General features: G+C 40.7%; 1 long non-coding RNA gene across 1 annotated transcript; it reads right to left on the reverse strand.

Annotated features, from left to right (window-relative positions):
• Window positions 1-2,978: 2,978 nt before the first annotated feature.
• LOC118014754 lies at window positions 2,979-16,354 on the reverse strand. The gene is made up of 3 exons (XR_004680371.1): window positions 16,123-16,354; window positions 6,209-6,267; window positions 2,979-3,138 (listed from the first exon to the last, which is right to left on the reverse strand). It is a non-coding gene; the product is annotated as an uncharacterized LOC118014754 (long non-coding RNA).
• Between the last annotated feature and the right edge of the window lie 2,927 nt (window positions 16,355-19,281).

Raw genomic sequence — 19,281 nt, forward strand, 5'->3', positions numbered from 1 at the left:
TCAAACTTCAGTTGTTTCTGAAGCCTGTGCAGTTTTAACCCCAATAACAATTTATTATGTCTCCAACTGTAGAGCCCCTAAAGCTAAGAAGGATGACCCCTGGTGGCATAAACCATAGGGAAACCAGGGTGATTATGCTGTAGTACTCTATTACATCCCCGAGGGCTCTCTTCATTGAAACCAACCACTTCTACCAGCACTGAACTAACAAATTAGAATGGCTAATTGGGCCTGCTGGGGAAAAACACATTACCTTATTGTTTAGCTCTTGGAAAAATAAGCAATCTTTATCTGCAACTCTGTTGAAGGTATTGCTCTACACGACAGCCCTGTTCCTTTATTTTCCCTGTCTCTGGGTTCTCTCATTGGGAGTACAAGAGAATGTCTTCAAACCTCCCATAAGCACAGACATCTCCAGGCTATGGAAGCATGCTATGTTGAAACCATCCACTTAGCCCCTCGTTTGGGAATTTATTTCCTGTTATATCTACCTTGTCTGTGCCACGGAAGAATGCAGTCAACTATCAGCCTCATTGGTATTTTACCTCCTCAGGTTGTACTGAATCTGCAGATTTACAAAATGGCAGCACAACGTCTCAGTTTAACCCTGTGCTTTACACATTTATATATACTTTTATCTTCAGTACTAGACACAACAATCCTTTAATTTGTTAAAAGATGTAGCTCAATGAAATACAATCATATGGAGAATTTTAAAGGATTGTGTTAACTAGGGGAGGAAAAGGGACTGATAAATACTTTTATATATAGTTTTAATAACATTCAACTTTCTGTAAGTCACCCCTCCCCCACCTTGATTTCACAGTGGCTTTGGAAAGAATTTAAATCTGATACCAAATCACAGTATTAAATTTCCAAAGTCCCCAAATTCACCTTTAAATTCCTTTCATCCTTCTCCGCTGGATTATGACTTTCATCCAAGAGTTCCCCCACAGCTTTGTGGTCCCAGAATCGAGAAAATTCCTCTTTACATTGGACTGATCTTTTGGCCAGTAAAATAAAATTTGCCTGGCTATTCTTCTCCAATCATACTGTTATGATTAGTTTGAAATGGAAAGGACCACCCTTCATTTGGACTACAAGAGAAACATTCTCTTTCAAAAAGAAAATAATAATGGAAACAAAGTATAAGGGAATAATGGGGACTCCTGCCCCAGGTCTGTGTTTTATAGGACACAAATTCAAACCCTGAAAATCGGGGCTGAGGGCTGGTTAGGGAACAAATAGTCCATTGGTTTTACTTAAGTATTGACAAAGAATTGGTTTGAATAATTTTTAAATGTGGTTTTGGCTTTGTATAGACACAGTTCTGGTAATATTTTCTGAGTACATGAAGCATTTACTCAGAGCCAATTGAGTTGTCCTGTCAATAGTCTGCACAAGTCGTTCATTCAGCAAACATTTATTAAACACCTGCTATCCATTGGAAGGGTATTATGCTAAGCCCTGGGGAATATCTTAATGAAGATAGACCCACTCTATGTGATGTGCACATCTATCATATTTCTAAATACTATGTTATGCTTTGTAGAGAAAAAAAGCTAGGTCTGTTTCATAAATGGCCATGGTAGTTTAATAAATAATAGTTTCAAATACACCTGGTTTATAGCAAGGAGGTGACTAGTATCTTGGTGGGCTCTGAAGCTGACCTACCAAATTGCTGAATAAAAATGAGTTTTCCAGACACAGCTCATCTCCAACATACTCTTCAAAACACAGGCAACTCCCACTGATGTGCGCAAAAGGAGAGAAATTGGGATGTGGCCAATAAAACGTCAAATAACCAAAAAAAAAAAAAAAGAATGTATTTTCTGCTTTTGTGCTTGCATTTATATATGGGCGTTTTTTAGTGTTGGGGGAACTCATTTCGAACAGAATCCTGTAGTCATGCTGTGAAGATGACCCAGGAGACACTGGTGGGTTTCCAGTTTCCTACCCCTGCCTCTGCTGGGCAGGCTGCCCCTCCAACCACATCCACCCAGACAAGTCCATCCCTTCTCTGATTAAGACCAAGTGCCCATGTACAAATCTTTCCTGGAGTAGGAAATCACTTAAAAGTCTCATTTTTCAAAGGCTTGCTGAGCAAGCAAAGTAAACAAGGAAGCTTATTGAATTAGTAAGGTTGAAATTAAGCAAATTAGTTCCCAACTCTTAATAGTAGCTACTCAAGATGTCAACAAAGCAAGGATCAGTGTCAATATTAAAGCAAGGCTAGCAGTGCTCACTAAAACACGAATAATCCAGTGGCACAGAGTAAATTGTTTTTCAGCTCCTGGATTATAAATGTCTCCATGAAAGGCAATGATTTTTTTTTAACTTCCTCTCTCAGAGTATTCCAGATCAGGAACTGGGAAAAATATCACTATTAAATAATATTAATAAGAATATTGATAATGATGATGATAATGATTTCTCTGTCTAGTTCAGTGTTGAGTCCACTCTGTATGAGTTGCTTACTTTACCACTCCATGTGTTTCCTTCCACCCCCATTTTTGCTGTAAGCTAACAGGTATTCTATACAAGAAATAATTCTTACTCACAACGTGTGTAATTCCATCCATAAAGAAGCCCTGCTCCCTGCAGAAGCCTGGGTTTACCGATGGTTGAGATGTACTGATGACGCCCCAGATTGTACCCTCTCTCTTGATTGAAAGCAGAAGGACCTCCCCTCCTGCCTGGCCTCCTTACTTATGAACAGTGTTGATCCATTTCCTGTTCCCCTCTGTTAATTCATACCAGGACGGACACAAGATCGGAATGAGGGACCCTGCATTTCGGCACCTCCTTGGAGCAGTGTTGATGGGAATAAGTGTTTGCAGACTGCAGGTTCCTGTTCAGGCTACCAGAGGATGACTTTTCAATTCTTAGTTAACCAGTTCCAGCCCAAAAAATAGCCACTGTACACCAGCAGTGTTCAATATTGTTGTTTTATTTCTCCCCTTGAAGTTATGGCCACCCAACCATCATCGCTCCCAATTTAGAATGAAATATGGAGCACCTCATCTGGGTTTCAAATGAGATGCAATTGTCCCTTTGTTCTGCTGAAATCAATCAGAATCTTGCCCAAATGGGGGGTTTCAGGTTACCACAAGGAATGTATTTCCAGGGGTGTTTGCTCTGAAATAAAAAATGTGATAATCATTACATGAAGAGCAAATAATTATAAGCATTTCCTCTTGGAATCACAAAGAAAAAAAATACAAGGAATATATCAACCTCAGGAAAAAAAAGTATCATTGGATTTCTGTCTGGTATATTAAGGCACCTGGTTGGGGCCTGTAGCCATACTCCTTTGAATGCTGCTGCATTTTAACATCATTGTAACCTTGATTGATTCTGCCATGCTGCTTTGCTGAAAGTAGTGCTGAATTTGTCAAGATTTTTTTTCTTAAAGTGAAACACTCTTTAGCAGAAACTTAGCTGAAATTATTTGTCAAAAATGCAATATTCTGTCCAGTACATTCTAATCTGTAAGTGACCATTGATTCTAGCTCTATGGAAAAGTCAAAATTCAATAGGAAATGGGATCCCTGTGGGCAATTACTGGCACCATTGTATGTATGATCATGTATTTCATATCATCTGTACCTAAAGGGGCATGCTTGAAGAGCCTAGATGTCCATCAACAGATGAATGGATAAAGAAGATATGGTATATATATATATATATATATATATATATATATATACACACAATGGAATATTATGCAGCCATCAAAAAATGAAATCTTGCCATTTGCAACAATGTGGTTGGAACTAGAGGGTATTATGCTAAGTGAAATAAGTCAATCAGTGAAAGACAAGTATCATATGATCTCACTGATATGAGGAATTTGAGAAACAAGGCAGAGGATCATAGGGGCAGGGAGGGAAAAATGAAACAAGATGAAACCAGAGGGGGAGACAAACCATGAGAGACTCTTAATCTCAGGAAACAAACTGAGGGTTGCTGGAGGGGAGGGGGGTGGGAGGGATAGGGTGGCAGGGTGATGGACATTGGTCAGGGTATGTGCTATGGTGAGTGCTGTGAATTGTGTAAGACTGATAAATCCCAGACCTGTACCCCTGAAACAAATAATACATTATATGTTAATAAAAAAATTTTTTTAAAAGGGGCATGCTTGGTGCTGTAGAGATAAATATTTCAAACCTTAGTAGGCTATATTTCATTGCACATTCTTGTCATTTTCACCAGGTCAAACAGATGGCCCCAAGTGCCAGGCATTTCCACCTGCTCAACTCAAAGAAGACTTAACCCACTTAGTTTTTTCTTCTGACACTTTATGCCCACAAATTAAGCATATTATTTGAAAGATCAAGTGAAATTGGTGTTTAGGGCTATTTGCCTATTAAGTAGGGATGCTCTAAAACTGCTAGAATCTACCTTCAATGAATCTCTGTCCAAAGGGATTAATCAAGCAAAATGGATAAGGCTGGTAGCCCTGTGCTCGCTTCGGCAGCACATATACTAAAAAAAAGGCTGGTAGCCCTGAGTTGCCCTGGCTGAGAGGGTAGTAGAAGACCATGGGGTGCTTGAAGAGCAATTAACTCCCACAGCTGTCTCCTGGTTGTTTCACTGAAGGTCCAAACTTCTGAATTAAACTTTTAAACATGGTTTTGTTTTAGAGAGACCCAGGACATTTTTTTGGACGCTCAGATTAAAAGTCTCACCTACTTTCCTCTACTAACTTTTATCCTCACCCTTGACCACACAGTAATGAATCCTGCATAGGATAACTGGTAGCTCCCGCTCAAACATCCAGATGGGTGAAACCAAGCTTATATTGTAAGAGAGGAGTAAGAGAAGAGAACTAATGCCTACTGAATGTTTTCTCTGTGTGCTTGGCCCTTCATGGACTATCTCATTATATCATCAGAAAAAACTCAGAAGGGAGGTGGTTTTATCCCCACTTTGAACATGCGAAAAGCAAGATTAGAGAAGGAAAGCAACTTTCCCCAGGCCATTTGTTAGTGACAAAGCATGGATTCTACCCCACTTGAAAGGCACATCCTTCACCTAAACCATGCAGCCACTCCATTCATGGCATTCATAGAAGTCCACAAAGGAAGTGGCCTAGATGACGCAGTAGAGCCCCATGGTTTTAGACCTAAGGAATCTGAAGCATAAGTGACTCAACCAAGGCTAGCTGACTGAAGAGCAGACGTAGTTGACCGTGCCCTGGTCACTAAGAGAACAGTACCATTTAAGGACAAATGTGGTTTTAGGAAATGTGTCCTGCTAACCCCAAATGCATTCACTTACTGCACTTTTTTGAATCTGAACAAGACAAACTTTGGAATTTCATACAATTTTTGTGGATTTTAAATTTCTCTTTTAATTTGATAAAATAATGTGGAACCTGGTAAAAGTAAGAGAATGGATGAAAATATGCTTAGGGCAGAGGTAGGAGGGAAGAGATGGACATCAGATCTATGTGGATGTTTGCTTGAGAATTTGCATATAGGAGAACTGGACCCCAAATTAGTTCCTGATAAATATCAGAATTTAGTAAATTCTTGGAAGGTGAACCAAGGGCCAAGTGGAGATTAAATATGTCTCAGGAAGCAAAAGGCAGGCAAGTGAGACAGATAGAACCTTTACAGTAACATTTCATAAAAACTTAGGCTCCAGAAAAACTATATGCTGTGGTAGCTCACACCAGGGTCTCTGGGGACCCTTTGGATGCACACATGCCAAGAGTGCCCTCTATTGTCTATCAGGAATACTAGGGAGCTTCAGGAAAGCCCATGCCTGTTAGTTTTTAGTTCTTTGCCCACAAAGGTATTTCAACACCTGGCAAAGGGTCTGAAATATGAATTATGCCCTAAAATGAGGGTTTATTTTCTCTGCTTTGGGATGTTAGATTTTGAAGAATCCTTAACAATTCTGATATCAATTTTCTTTTTTATAGCTGGGGAGAGAGAGGCTCAAAAAAAGAAGTATCTCACTTCTTGTCAAGCATGTCAAGTTAATGACTGACCTTGGTCTTGAACTCAGGACTCTATGTCTAGTGCCACCTCCTACACAGCCTCCTAACCCATAATTTTGCTTCCTTCCTCTTTATGGATGGACATAAACCTGTGAAATAGAATAAGAGGCTCACAGAATGCTTGACTAGAAAGAACCTGAGAGATGGTATCTCATATGACCATATTTTACTAATAGGAAACTGAAGTCTGTGACTTACCAAGGCCACGTCAGGAGGAGGGTAGACCAGGACTCCAGTTTAATCACTTTCCAGCAAAACTGTTAAGAGAAAAGAAGGAGAAAGGGGTAAAATGCACTCATATTTCATGTGAAGATGAAGTTCTTTCCTCTACTTCACTGTATATAATCCCCCTTTATTCTTCATTTTTAGTCTCATGAGGGCAGGCTATACCACTGAAAAGCCAAATAGGAATTCAGGCTGAAACCAAGGGATGACAGCCTGGAACACTGGGATGAGGACTGGTGGGGTGGGGAGTGGGGACAGTGGCTGTCGTCCAGGGTGGGATAGCAATAGGGATGGAGGTATAGCTGCTGTGTTTAAAGTTGGGGCCTGGGCAAGTACCATGTCAGACTCCTACCTGGATGAACATTGGAGTGCTTCTCCTTGCTGTCGCATGATGCGGTGACAAGGAAGCAAAATGATCAGTCCTGGTTGCCCCAGTATCTTCCCAAGCAGGGATGGTCATGGTCTGTAAGTGGCAGCTGCTTCTGATTTGGGCTGCACCGTGCCCTGTGTCTGAACTTGTCAGCCCCACCAGTCATTACGTATTTTCTCATACTAAGCTATAGGGTCAATGTCACTGTCCAATTGTCTCTTCCTGAAGAAGATAGAAAGAGAATGGAGAGACCTAAGGATTTCTGAAGGCTTGCTGTATTCCAGGCACTGGTTTAGGGGTTTCCTATGCATTATTCTTTTTTAATCTTCACTTTTCTTCCATCAGGTGGTGCCGTTATCCTGAATATGCAGATGATGAAACCTGGCACTCAGTGGGGGTAAGTTACCGTGCCCCAAGTCCTATAGCAGTCCTACAGCATTCTTATTTGAATCCAGTCCTTCTAAAATCTAAGTCATGTCTTTCTCAACCGGCATGGTTGGTCTCTTTGACCCTAGGATAGAGTCTTTGCCTCCTGCAGTTCTCCTCACCCCTGGCTTCTGACCACCTATCCAATTTGTAGACCCTTTGACTATCCAGACTGGGGATATTGTGCTCATGTGCTTCTAAACTGTGGGCTTTGGTCAATGTTTTTTCCAGCTGTGCAGCTCAGATTGCCCTGTCCTTCCTTACGTGGCTGACACCTTGAGCCAGGGGCTTTTACTAAATGGAGAACAAAACAGAACAAAACAAAACCAGAAGTTCCTCTGCTGCCCAGAAGTCAGCCCAACTACTGAGAAGGGAATCAGTGGGAATGGTGGGTGTGTGGCCCTGGACTATGAAGTTAAGGGAAAAGCCAGAGGCTGACAGTCACCCTGGTGGACAGACTTGATATATAGGACACAATGGTTCCAAATGGCACTGTGGACACTAGTTAAGTGCCTTGGGTATAAACACTGGCTCCCTATGCCTCCTAGGAGCTCTGTAACATGGGTATAATGATATCTGCCTTTCGGTGTGGTGCTGGGATTAAATGAGATAATGTTGCAACCTGCACAGCATACACTGTAGGGACTCAGTAAGTGTGAGCTTCTTCCCCTGTGTGCTTCCTGGGCAGCAGAGCCAGGACCTCAATTAACTGACAAGGATAGTTGTTTCTCCTAGGTTACAAAGACGGTCCAAATCTATTTTCTCCATGTTTTACTTTCCTCATGGGTCTATCTAGAGGCTTCTGTAACTGACAGATTGGATGCACAAGCCCTTTTTGTTCCAGAGGGGCTTTGCAAACAGTTTACTGTTGAAGCAGATCCCAGACCCTGGGTTTCTCATGTGATCTTCAGAGTACCTGTATTACAATAGAAAATCTACTTGAGAAATCGGAGCTGCCCAGGTCTCAAGCCGGTTCCCCCACTAATTTACATCCCTGTGCCATTTACTAAAAGTGATACAGGCGGGTGGAAATCAGGTGAGGCCTGTCTTTCAGAAGTAACCAAAGATGCCTGCACACCTCTGTGGATCACTAGCCTATTCTTCCTGGGGATGCCAAATGCAGTCAGGTGTGAGGCCTGGGCTTGTAGGGATACCCAAATATTTTCTTGGAAAGTAATCTCAGTTTATTAGAGTTCCTTGTCTCAATTCAGAGTATAGATTTTTGAATGCGTTTGCTGACAGATTGACCTGGACTATGTTTTCCCCTTATTCAGGGAGCGATCGATCTTTATCAAAAGGATTTGTTGACTGACGGGCTTTCAAGGTTCTAATGTGCTGTTTGATACTTTTAAGAGACATATGCCCCTTTGTATAATGAAATTATCTGATAAAAGAGGGAATGAAGCTCAGGTTTTCTGAAGCATCTCAGCTTTTGGCTGCCTCAGTGACTGCTAGGGAATTTTGTTTTTATTTGCCTGTGATGGAAACCTTACAACCCTTGGTGAAATTGTTTTCGAATATTCAAGTTTCTAGACCATATACTGTGTTTCTAGGCCTAAGGGCCTGAACTGCACCAAGATTGTGTTTCCCTCAGGTAAGTACTTCCAGACACTCTATCCTCTGTCTTTACAGCCCTGTTCTCCTCGTTACTGTACTATGTAACACTAGACGCGCATTATATTCCACATAAAAAGCCACCTCTGTAGCATCTTGTCATCGTTTCATCGACGCTGCTTTGAAGCCGTGTTGAGTTCTGAACTCAGAGCCTAACAGCAACGGCTCAAGTGCACCGTGCCGTATTATTTACCCAGATGGGGTTAATTGTTGAATAAAAGAATAGTCCCTTTCAGTTTACTTTTTCGCAATCTCTCTCATACCGGTTATGGAAGACAGGGAAGTCTATGATAAATATCAAACTTTCTAATCAGAAGCGAGTCCAGTTGTATTTGAAATCTTGAACTTAATCCAGAATCAGGAAATGTAGCCACTTGTGTTACTGTTGCTGAAAGAAGAAAATGACCTTTTTATTGTAGCTTACATTCACTATTGTGCTTGGGAGCCACAGGGAATGGAGCAAGTAAATGTAAAGGCTTAAGTAGATTTTTCCTTTTAACGGCAAGGATATAACATGATGTGCCGGAACCGTCATCTCCCTATATTTTCCAGAGATTTTTTTTCCTAGAGAGAAGCTTGCACTGAATCCTAAAAAATATTTTTTTCCTAACCCTTTACACCAAATCCCTTCAGGCCTCTGATCTCATTGTGGTTAACTGGCTTCTACCAGTAACCTGATTGATTGATCATTTGATTGAGGAATAGCATGAAAAGAGTACACTTCAAAAATCCTAAGTGTATAGGTTGACACACTTTTATATGTACATGCCTGTATCACCACTGTCCAGATCAAGAACATCTCCACCACTCAAAAGGATTCCTCAGACCTCTCCCAGCCAATGCCCTCTATTAGGTAACTGCTATTCTAATTTCTATCGCCATGGATCAGTTTTGTCCATTTGTGAATTTTATGTCAAGGGAATCATATGATACATACTTTCTGCTGACTGGCTTCTTTTTTTTCTCTCTGAATGATGTTTTTTAGTTCATCCATATTGTTACATACGTCATACCACTAGTTTTTCAGATGTCTTATTGTTTTGGAGAATAACTGTTGAAATGCAATAGATTGTCTGAAGAGGAATTTTTAAGGCAGCAGCAAAAAGAATGAAAAAGCTTTTACTTCTTATTCTCCAATCTATTGGAGTTGGTGGTCTTACTGTGCTCATATCATAAAGAGGTTTAGGGAAGATTTTACATATATGTATGTACATGTCTAAAATCTAAACATCTCTCTCTATATATATCTATAAATATAAAGCTATATACATATAGACCTTTTTGTCTTGGAGCTTACATTCTAGTTGGGGAAAATAGACAATAAAAAAGTAAAAGTAGGGGTGCCTGGGTGGCTCAGTCGGTTAAGTGTCTGCCTTCAGCTTGGGTCATGATCCCGGGGTCCTGGGATGGAGCCCCACATCGGGCTCCCTGCTCAGCAGGGAGCCTGCTTCTCCCTCTCTCTCTGCTGCTCCCCCTGCTTGTGCTCTCTCACTCTCTCAAATAGATAAATAAAATCTTTTTTAAAAAAGTAGAAGTAAATGAGTAAGTAAATTAGTAAATAAAATTAATTTCAGATAGGGATGATCAGTACTAAGACACAGATGACGAAAAGGTAATGGAAAAAGGAGCAGTGGTACAGGTGGGACTATTTCAGGTGGGGTGCTCAGAGGAGGCTGCTCTGAGGACAGGATATCTGAGCAGAGAACAGCGAGAAGGAGCTAAGATCTGGGGGCAAGTATGTTCTAGGCCAAGACATAGCAAGTGCATGGGCCTGCAGCAAAAACAAGCTGATCCAGTTTGAGGCACAAAATGAAAGGCAGCATGGCTAGAGCCTGATAGAAGAAAGAGACAGTGGTGGACATCAGATCAGGGAAGTAGGCAGCAGGGTCCTATAGATCCTGGTAGAGGACATAGAATATTTAGTTTCAGATGTGACGGGATGCCCTTGGGGCATTTCAGACAAGGGCAATGACATGATATGCTTCTGTTATAAAGGTTCACTCTGGCTACTATGTGGAGAATAGATGGTAAAGAGACAAGAATGGAAACAAGGAGACCAGTTAGGAGTCTGTTATTGAAAGGTGACTTTGACTCACATGTGGGTGGTAGCAGTGATAAAGGAGAGAAATGGTAGGATATGGGGTTTATTATTATTTTGGGAGACAGTAAAGCCAACAAGGTCTGCTAATGAATTGGATGTAGGGTATGAGAGATATAGTGGTTACCGTTTCAGTTGTTAGTCAAAGCAAGTAAGTAAAAGATGGGACTAGTAAATGCAATGGAGAAGACTGGAAAAGTAGCAGTTTAGGAAGGAAATTCTTCAGAGTGCTATTCTGGCTCTATGTGAAGGTTCAGATACCTATTAGATTTATAAATGAAGGCATTAAGGGAACAGTTGGATATATCCATCTAGAGCCTAAGGGAGAAGTCAGGCCTGGAGACAAAAAGTTTGGAGTCATCAATATAAAAGTAGATATGAAAAGCTATGGGATTGGATTGGATGAATTAGGAAGAGCTTAAGGAAAGACAAGAGTATGTCCTGGGCAAACTTATCTCTATTGACTATATCACCATTAGCTTTGTCTTCATCATCATCATAATCATCATCATCATGAAAATCATCTTGATCACCACCATCATTTACTGAACGTGAAATGTTCTAGACACAAGAGAAATATAGGAAAAAGGAAAAAGAATCTCTGTCTTAAGAAGGAAAGGGGAAACAGTGAAAAGTTGGAATAATAAATGCGTTGATAGTGGTTTTCTCAGGGGGCAGTGGAAGTAACAGACTTAGAATGCCAGACAGACTTTGAAGAGGAGGCAACATTTGAATATTTCAGTTGAGTATTTGGATCCAAAGTAGTGTGATCCATGGGGAAAGACCATTCCAAGTAAAGAACAGCACTTGCAAAATCAAGAGACACAAAAAGGGAGGGAATGATCCTGAAGCTGAATGAATGAATGTGGTGTAGAGAGCTGATGTGGCAGTAGATGAAGTTGGGGAGTGGCACTAGCTGGATTGTCAAGGCCAATATACACCATGTTGAGAAGGTTTAAACTCCATCTTGAAGGCAATGGCAGAGGAACAAATGGAGGACAAGAAGGATTTTTTAACAACAGGATCTGAAGCTCAAAAGATCAGAGTTGAAATCTACCACTTACTAACTTGGTGATATTGTAGATATTGTCTAGCCTCTGCAAGCCTGAGTTTTCACACCTGTAAAGTAGGTAAAACAATAAGCACATGGCAGGGTTGTTATGAGAATTAAAGAGAATAAGTAAAAAGCACTTGCACCCACCAGGGAAAAATAAGCAATAGTGATTATTTTTGCTAGTACTGGCCCTGTTATTAATAGAGTTTTCATTTAAAAGAAGTTTTTATAGCAGGATTAGAGAATTCCAGAAATTATTATCTTGTGGATAAAAGTGGTGAGCAGTTGTTGGTGGGAGAAGGTGACAGAAGTGAGGGAGTCTGCTAACCAACAGGCCAAAGAAGGAAGAAGGGTAGTGAGGCTAAAATGGCTCTCAGGCTTTCAAGTAGGCAGGTAGGTAGGTTGGTGGTGTAGCTCTTTAAAACTAAGGATATTGAAAATGAGTACATTTTGTGGGAAAGGGAATGAATTCATTTGTAGACAGATTATTTTGAGATGCCTCTGAAATTTACTTTGTGGGTCTGGAGCTCAACAGAAAGAACTGGGTTGGAGGTACAGATTTGGGTAGATAAGATGGGCAAGGAGAGTATAGTGAGTAAGAAGTCAAAGTGCAGATTATAAAACCCTGGGGATAATTGAAATGTAGGGAATGGAATAATAAGAGGAAGCTGGCAGAGGTAGAGGGAGAGCCCAGAGGGCAGCTCTGAGGTGTTCCTTATCTACTCACCCAACGGCTACTCCTGCATGCTGGCCCTCCAAGCACTTTCCACTTTGGAGAAGAAGAGATGTCTGCCCCCTCCTTCTTCCCTCAAGCATGACTGATTCAAGTTCAAAGTGGAAAAAGCTGAACTCTGGCAAAAATTATAAAGAGATTTGGCCTCTTCCAGTGTCCCCTTCATTGCCACTCTGTTTCTGGCCTGGATATCCCAATTGCTGGCTCTGTCAATACAAGGCCAAGCGATTGTAGATCTCAGAACTAACAGGGACTTTATAGATTATTTAATTGAATTCCCAAATGCCTTGTATGAAAGGTGAGGAAACTGAGCCCCAGATAAACCAAGATGTTTAATCAGTTGATATTTTAACTAAACATAATTAAAGCCCTTTTCCAAGGATTTTTACTCAGCAATGCTGTTGCTCCAACTTATTTGGTGATAAATGGCTTAACATAAAGGTCCTCCCCGGAAGGTTAACATCTAACCTGAACTCAAATTTTGTCAAGCCCAAATCTAATAGTGGTCAAGTAGACACAAGAAGCAAAGAATAGGAAAGAAATTGGAGAGATGAGGCCTGCTTTCTAACAAATACACTGTCAAAATAAAAATTGGAGATAACTTACAGAATAGGAAGTACAAGGAAGAGAACTGTGATTTCCCAAGATCATCATTAGAGGAAAATGGTCCTACAAAGACCTTGGATAAGATGTTGAACAAGGAAAAGGGAAAACAATGTGTGATTTGTATTGTTTCTGAGATCCGCAGAATTGGAAATTTTGCCATGTAGCATTTAAGGCCTTCCTACTGGTTTATCCAGAAAACTCATACTGGGAGGTGAGCCAGACAATGGGGGCAATGCCTAAATTACCTAGTAGATAGCAGACTTGTAGATTATTCTGGACATTAATACTTATGGCAGACATGTCTAGTTGCCTACCCTAAATCTATTTCCTCTTCTTTCTCAGAAACAAGACCCTGGGGGTGCCTGCCTTCAGCTCAGGTCGTGATCCTAGGGTCCTGGGATTGAGCCCCTGACTAGGTCTCTGTGCTCAGTGGGGAGTCTGCTTCTCCCTCTGCACCACCCCCCCTTTGTGCTCTCTCGTATGTGCGCTCTCTCTCAAATAAATGAAAAATAAAATCTAAAAAAAAAAAAGAAAAAAGAAACAAGACCCTGGTTTTTATCTAGATGTATCCTTGCATAACCAAAAGACTCCATTTCCTAGGCTCCCATTAGTATAATAATGAGTATAAATAGAAACAAAATCTTCTTGATGGAAAAGATATCCATGCTTCTTTTTGTTTGTTTGCTTTTGTTTGTTTTTATTTAAATTCAATTAGCCAACATACAGTACATCATTAGTTTCAGGTGTAGCATTCAACAATTCATCAGTTGCGTATACCACCCAGTGCTCATCACGTCATGTGATATCCATGCTTCTCTTCTGCTTTCTTCATCCAACTGTCTTCAACATGGACACGACGGCCCTAATTCTGGCAACCATCATAGCCCATGAAAATGAGATGGAGGAAGCCCCCATACCAGCCCTAGACTTCTCACTTCTAGACTTCTCTTACACAAGAGAGAAATGAATTTCTACTGAGTTCAAGCCACATTGTTCTATTAATGCAGTCTAACTTAATCCTCACTAATGAACTTGATTTCTTTTATTGGGTTTTGAGCACTGATGAGAGTATAAGCCATTAGTGGTCCTAATGTAAAGAATATGATCGAGAAGTAATATTTAACACAATTAATTATGAATTTGCTACATAAAAGAAAGTACCTTAAGTTTGCAGAGTGACCGACATTTCACAAATTACTCTTCTTTATCTTAAAACAGCTATTTATATTTGAGCTGAATTGCCTAAAATTGGACTTTTAAAAATAGGTAACATATACACTAATGTTGTTATGGTGATTTCCAGTTTAGCCCCTTATTTCCTGCTTCCTGGACAAAGATCCTTAATATCTAAGACTCATTTTTCTCATCAGCCATTCATGGACAATAATTTCTTATTTCCAGAATTAGAGCAAAAGAAGAAGTAATACGGTATAGTGATCGAGTGTTCATCTCAACTAATTTCCAAATAGCTCAAGCAAATTATTTCTCTGTGCCTTGATTTTCTGGTCTGTAAAGTGAAAGCAAAAAAGCATATGCCACTTGAGGATTTCTGTGAAGAGTAAATGAAATAATGCGCATCAAACAGAGTCCTGGACACATAATAAAGTCTATTAAGTAACTAAAGGAGTGTTAGTTATTTTCCCCAAACTGCCAAGGATAGAACCTTGATATGTCAGGGTCACTCAACAAGCCATATAGCTCCTGCTGTGCATCATCTGCAATGCTAAGACATCTCAGACAAACCCAGGTATCATGGTGAGTACTGAGCCCTTGGAGTAAGTGGAGGTTCTGGCTCAGTGACATGGTTCCCAAAAGAAGAGCAGAGGCCCTGGGCTAGAGTTAGTGGAAGAAACCTTGCTACCGGCCACATATCTCTTCAGGACACAGAGGAAGTCTTGGGTCCTAAGTCAGCAAAAGAGCTTTGTATAATAGCATCTGAAACCCATTTTGTTCTATATCCTTCATGCTCCCTGGAGCAAGCCAGAGTCACAGACTCAGACTACTATTTGGGATTGAGTCCATCTCCAAGGTCATTCAGAGAATGATAAAGACTTTGTGGGAGTCCCCAGGGATAAATGCTCCAGACCAAATGGATGACAGCAGCAGATAGAGAAGCCAAGCACAAGTGCATGAGAACATAGATGACACTGTGAGAGCAGGAGATGGGTCCCCTCAGAGGCAAGAGTCCCTTAAAGGTGCACATGCACATAACCAGTGGAGGCAAACAGCCCAGGGCATCTGGTAACTCCAGGAGGGAAACCAGATCAAGAAAATGCCAGAAACATGGATTGCATGCCTAACAATGAAGATAAGCCTTGTTGCAAAGAGTCTGCTGTGAGGCTACAACAGCTATCCCTGAATTCTCAAGGAGGCCTCTGCCCAGGAGCCTACATTATCACATACCAGTGGCAGGACCTTAGATAAGTCACTGGGTATACAGAACAGAGCTGTAGTTAAGAGCAAGGCTCTTAGCACTGGATTCAGGCCTGTATCTAACGCACAAACCCTACTATTCAGCAAGTCACATAACCAATCGAAGTCTCTATTTCTCATCCGTACCCATACAGTATTGGACAGTTATTTTGGTAATGCCGGAGTATCATAGTACCTGTTCCTATGTATAGTTTTGCTCTAGGACAGCACTGGTCAATATCACCTTGGTGGTGATGATAATGTCCTATATCTGCACAGTCCAAGACAGTAGCCATTAGCCACATGTAGCTATTGAGCACTTGAAATGTGGCTGCTATGACTAAGGAATTGAATTTTAAATGTTATTTTATTTGAATTCATTTGAATTTAAATAGCCACATGTGACAAATGTTACCTTATTGGACAGTGCAGCAAGTCTAGGGACTAAATGAGATAATGTCTTTTATCACTGTACCTAGCATCAGAGCATGATAACCTCTAGCTGGTATTGTTATTAAACTTCTTCGAGCTTCAATTTCCTTATCTATGAAATGACATTAAAGATAATACCCACCTCTTGAGTTTGGTGAGAGGATCAAATAAAATCTCCTGGGTGAGGCAGTGAGTACAGTGCTTGACACAATGCAGGTGCTTAGCAAACGTGAGTTCCTTTTCCCTTCCATTTAAAGTACTTTGGCATTTCCAGGATAACTGTCCAATGATGTGCAAGGACATGGAGGACCTACAGTGAGGGTCTTGGCAAGCAGTTGAATTGTTCAATAGTTACTTGCACATCGCTAACACTGGCTTTGGCTGCAAAAAGAAAAAGTCTGCTTGAGCAAGCAAGAAAAAAAAATATTGGCAGTGATCTGTGAACTACGAGAGTTCCACAAATATGCATTTGGCAGAAGCCTGACTGTCCAGACAGATCACAAACCACTAGTCAACGCACCTGCTAGACAACAGGGAATGTTATTGCTGTTATAAAGATATGATTTATGAGTAATCTATACCCCAGGCAAAGACTCGCTTATAGCAGACCTATTGTCCAGACTAGTCATTGACCCTCCAACTGGGGGAATGACAGCACTGATTGAAGAGACAGCAGGGTAGGCCATGGAATTAAGCAAAACACTTGACCTTGTGGTCAGTGGGAGGCTGAGACTCGAGACAGGAAAAGATGCTGCGTTGTAGCTACTTATCCAGATGTTGCGAAATGGCTGGTGTGACAGAAGAAAACAGAACAACTGCAGGTGTGTTGGTCTCTAAAGGAGGGGCTGCTTCAGCTTCCTAACAGCAAGGGGGATTTTAAGCAATGTCTTGTCTGTAAGAGGTCAGAAAAAGAGAAAAGATACGATCAGGGCTAGTCTCAGGAGGAGCCGCTTAGCTCATGCCCCAAAACTATTCCCAGTATGTGCTCATTGGTTCTTGGAATTTCAGGTGGAGACTGGTTTCTTTCACTTAAGGATGCCCTCTCATGGGTAAACTGATACTAGATTTGATTGCAGTTACAATTTTAAATCTTTGGGCTGTGGTACCTTCAAATCTTAAAAGTTATTTACTAAGTGTTGAGATTCTTCCTGAAAAATAGGGGGAAGTGGGCAATAGCCTAAGTGCATGGAGGCACAGAAGAGATTTGTGTCACGGAGGGATGATATTTGCTTGGAGATGCTAGAAATGTGTTGAAAGGGGAGTTTTCCTACCATGGCTGTACACATTTATTTCTTGGGAGTGACCAAAATGCTGTAATAGTCATACCAGAAGCTTTTCAAGGAAAGAATTTGAATTCCCTCCCCCACCTCCCCCTCCTTCTCTTCCACCACCACCACCATCATCATCATCCACTATGCAGCAGACAATCTGCAAGGTGACTCACAAACTTGTAATTTATAATCCTTATAGCAATTGTCCAACATAGGTATTGTTAGTCCCATTTTATAGATGAGAATAATGAAGCTCAGAGAGTATAACTTGAGTAAGTCCAGATCACATAACTAGTGAGTGACAAAGCCAGGGGTAATATCCTCATATCTCCCACATATGCCCATGGTCCCTAGCACTCAGCTTGCTACTTGATTAGGTACCTAATGTGGCTAATGTGAGTGAGAAACCATTTTTTTAATGTTATTTAATGTTAATTAACAGAAATTTAAACATAAATAGCCACATATGGACAGTGACTACCTTATCCAGCACAACTCTAGGGACCAAATGAGATAATGTCCTTTATCACTGTACTTGGTACCTAGTTAGTGCTTGATTGGACTGAAGCTACTGGACCTTCATTATGTGCTGATTTGTAGAATTTGTTGAATATAGTTGTGGACAGCTTTATCCCAGTCATCCCATTATTTCACTAACTCAGTCAAAACCAGTTAATAATAAATAATAAGGTACTCCTGCTCTGTGTTTTTTTCATCCTTTTATACTGGCTTACGTGTCCTCTTTTCCTGTTTGAATTAGTAAGCTATAACAGATAACTGCTTGTAGCAGTTGTAAACTCTGTGGTGTTAAAGCCAATAATATTCTTTAAAATAAAAAAAATAGTATTAAGCAAGGTATGAAAAAAATGATATGATGACACTCTAACCAAAATGCAACATTGTAGATATTTATAAATAGCAGTATTGGCATAGTGATTTATGACTTTGATAATGTCAGATATTTGAAACCATTTAGTACCATTCATTGAATTCTCTACCCATCCCCATGTCCACCAACATTTAAAAATTTTTATTTCACTGGTCTCTTTCTGCTACAGAGTGAATGTTTGTGTCCCTCCAAATTCATATGTTAAATCCTAACACCCAATGTGATGATATTAGGAGGTGGGGCCTTTGGGAGGTGATTAGGTCGCCAGAGTAGAGCCCTCATGAATGACATTAGTGCCTAATGAGAGACCCCCAAAGCCCCTTCATGTGAGGACAATGTGAGATGGCCATCTATGAACTAGGAAGTGGGCTCTCACCAGACACTGAAACTGCCACGGCCTTCATCTTGAATTACCTAGCCTCCAGAACTGTGAGAAATGAACTTCTGTTATTATAGGCCACCCAGTCTATGGTATTTTTGTTATAGCAGCCTGAGCTGACTGAGACACTTCCTTTATATGCCTTTTACTATAGGCCACTTCACATAATAGGGAAAAAGTCAAACTCTAACCACACTACACCAACCCAAATAAGTAAATAAACACAAGTAAAATGATTAATGATTGGTAGGCAACACTAAAATAATATTTATGGTAGAGAACAAAATTTGGAGACAAAGTCTGTATTGTCCCAGTAGGCAAACTGACACAGACAGTTCTGAGTCCGCCACACGCAGGAAGGATCGCTTCTACCGATTGAGCTACCCAAGCACCTGAACGGGGAGCAGTGCCAGAGCTCTGGTTTCTCTGGAAGTTTCTCTGTCTGCCAGGAGGATGAAACTGTGACCCCAAACCTGCAGATCACCCAGTTCTTTGTTGTTCACTGCTGGGCTCCCCTGTGTATTGACTGGGTCATAATTTGTCAGTGTTGTTTCTTAATCTACAGAGGAGAAAATGCTCCTTTTAACTACTTCTCAGATTTTGGTGTTGTCCCTTTTCTTACACTTCAGGTCACCCGTTCCAAACCATTTATTCTATTTAATATTATCAGTCTTATGAGTGCTATGTGCTCTTACATGTGTTACCTCATTTGGTCTCTCAAAAACCTGTCAAAGATGTACAACTATTATACATTGTTCAGAT

Source organism: Mirounga leonina, unplaced genomic scaffold (assembly GCF_011800145.1).
Source record: "Mirounga leonina isolate KUSES-001 unplaced genomic scaffold, KU_Mleo_1.0 Mir_165, whole genome shotgun sequence".
NCBI lineage: Eukaryota > Metazoa > Chordata > Mammalia > Carnivora > Phocidae > Mirounga > Mirounga leonina.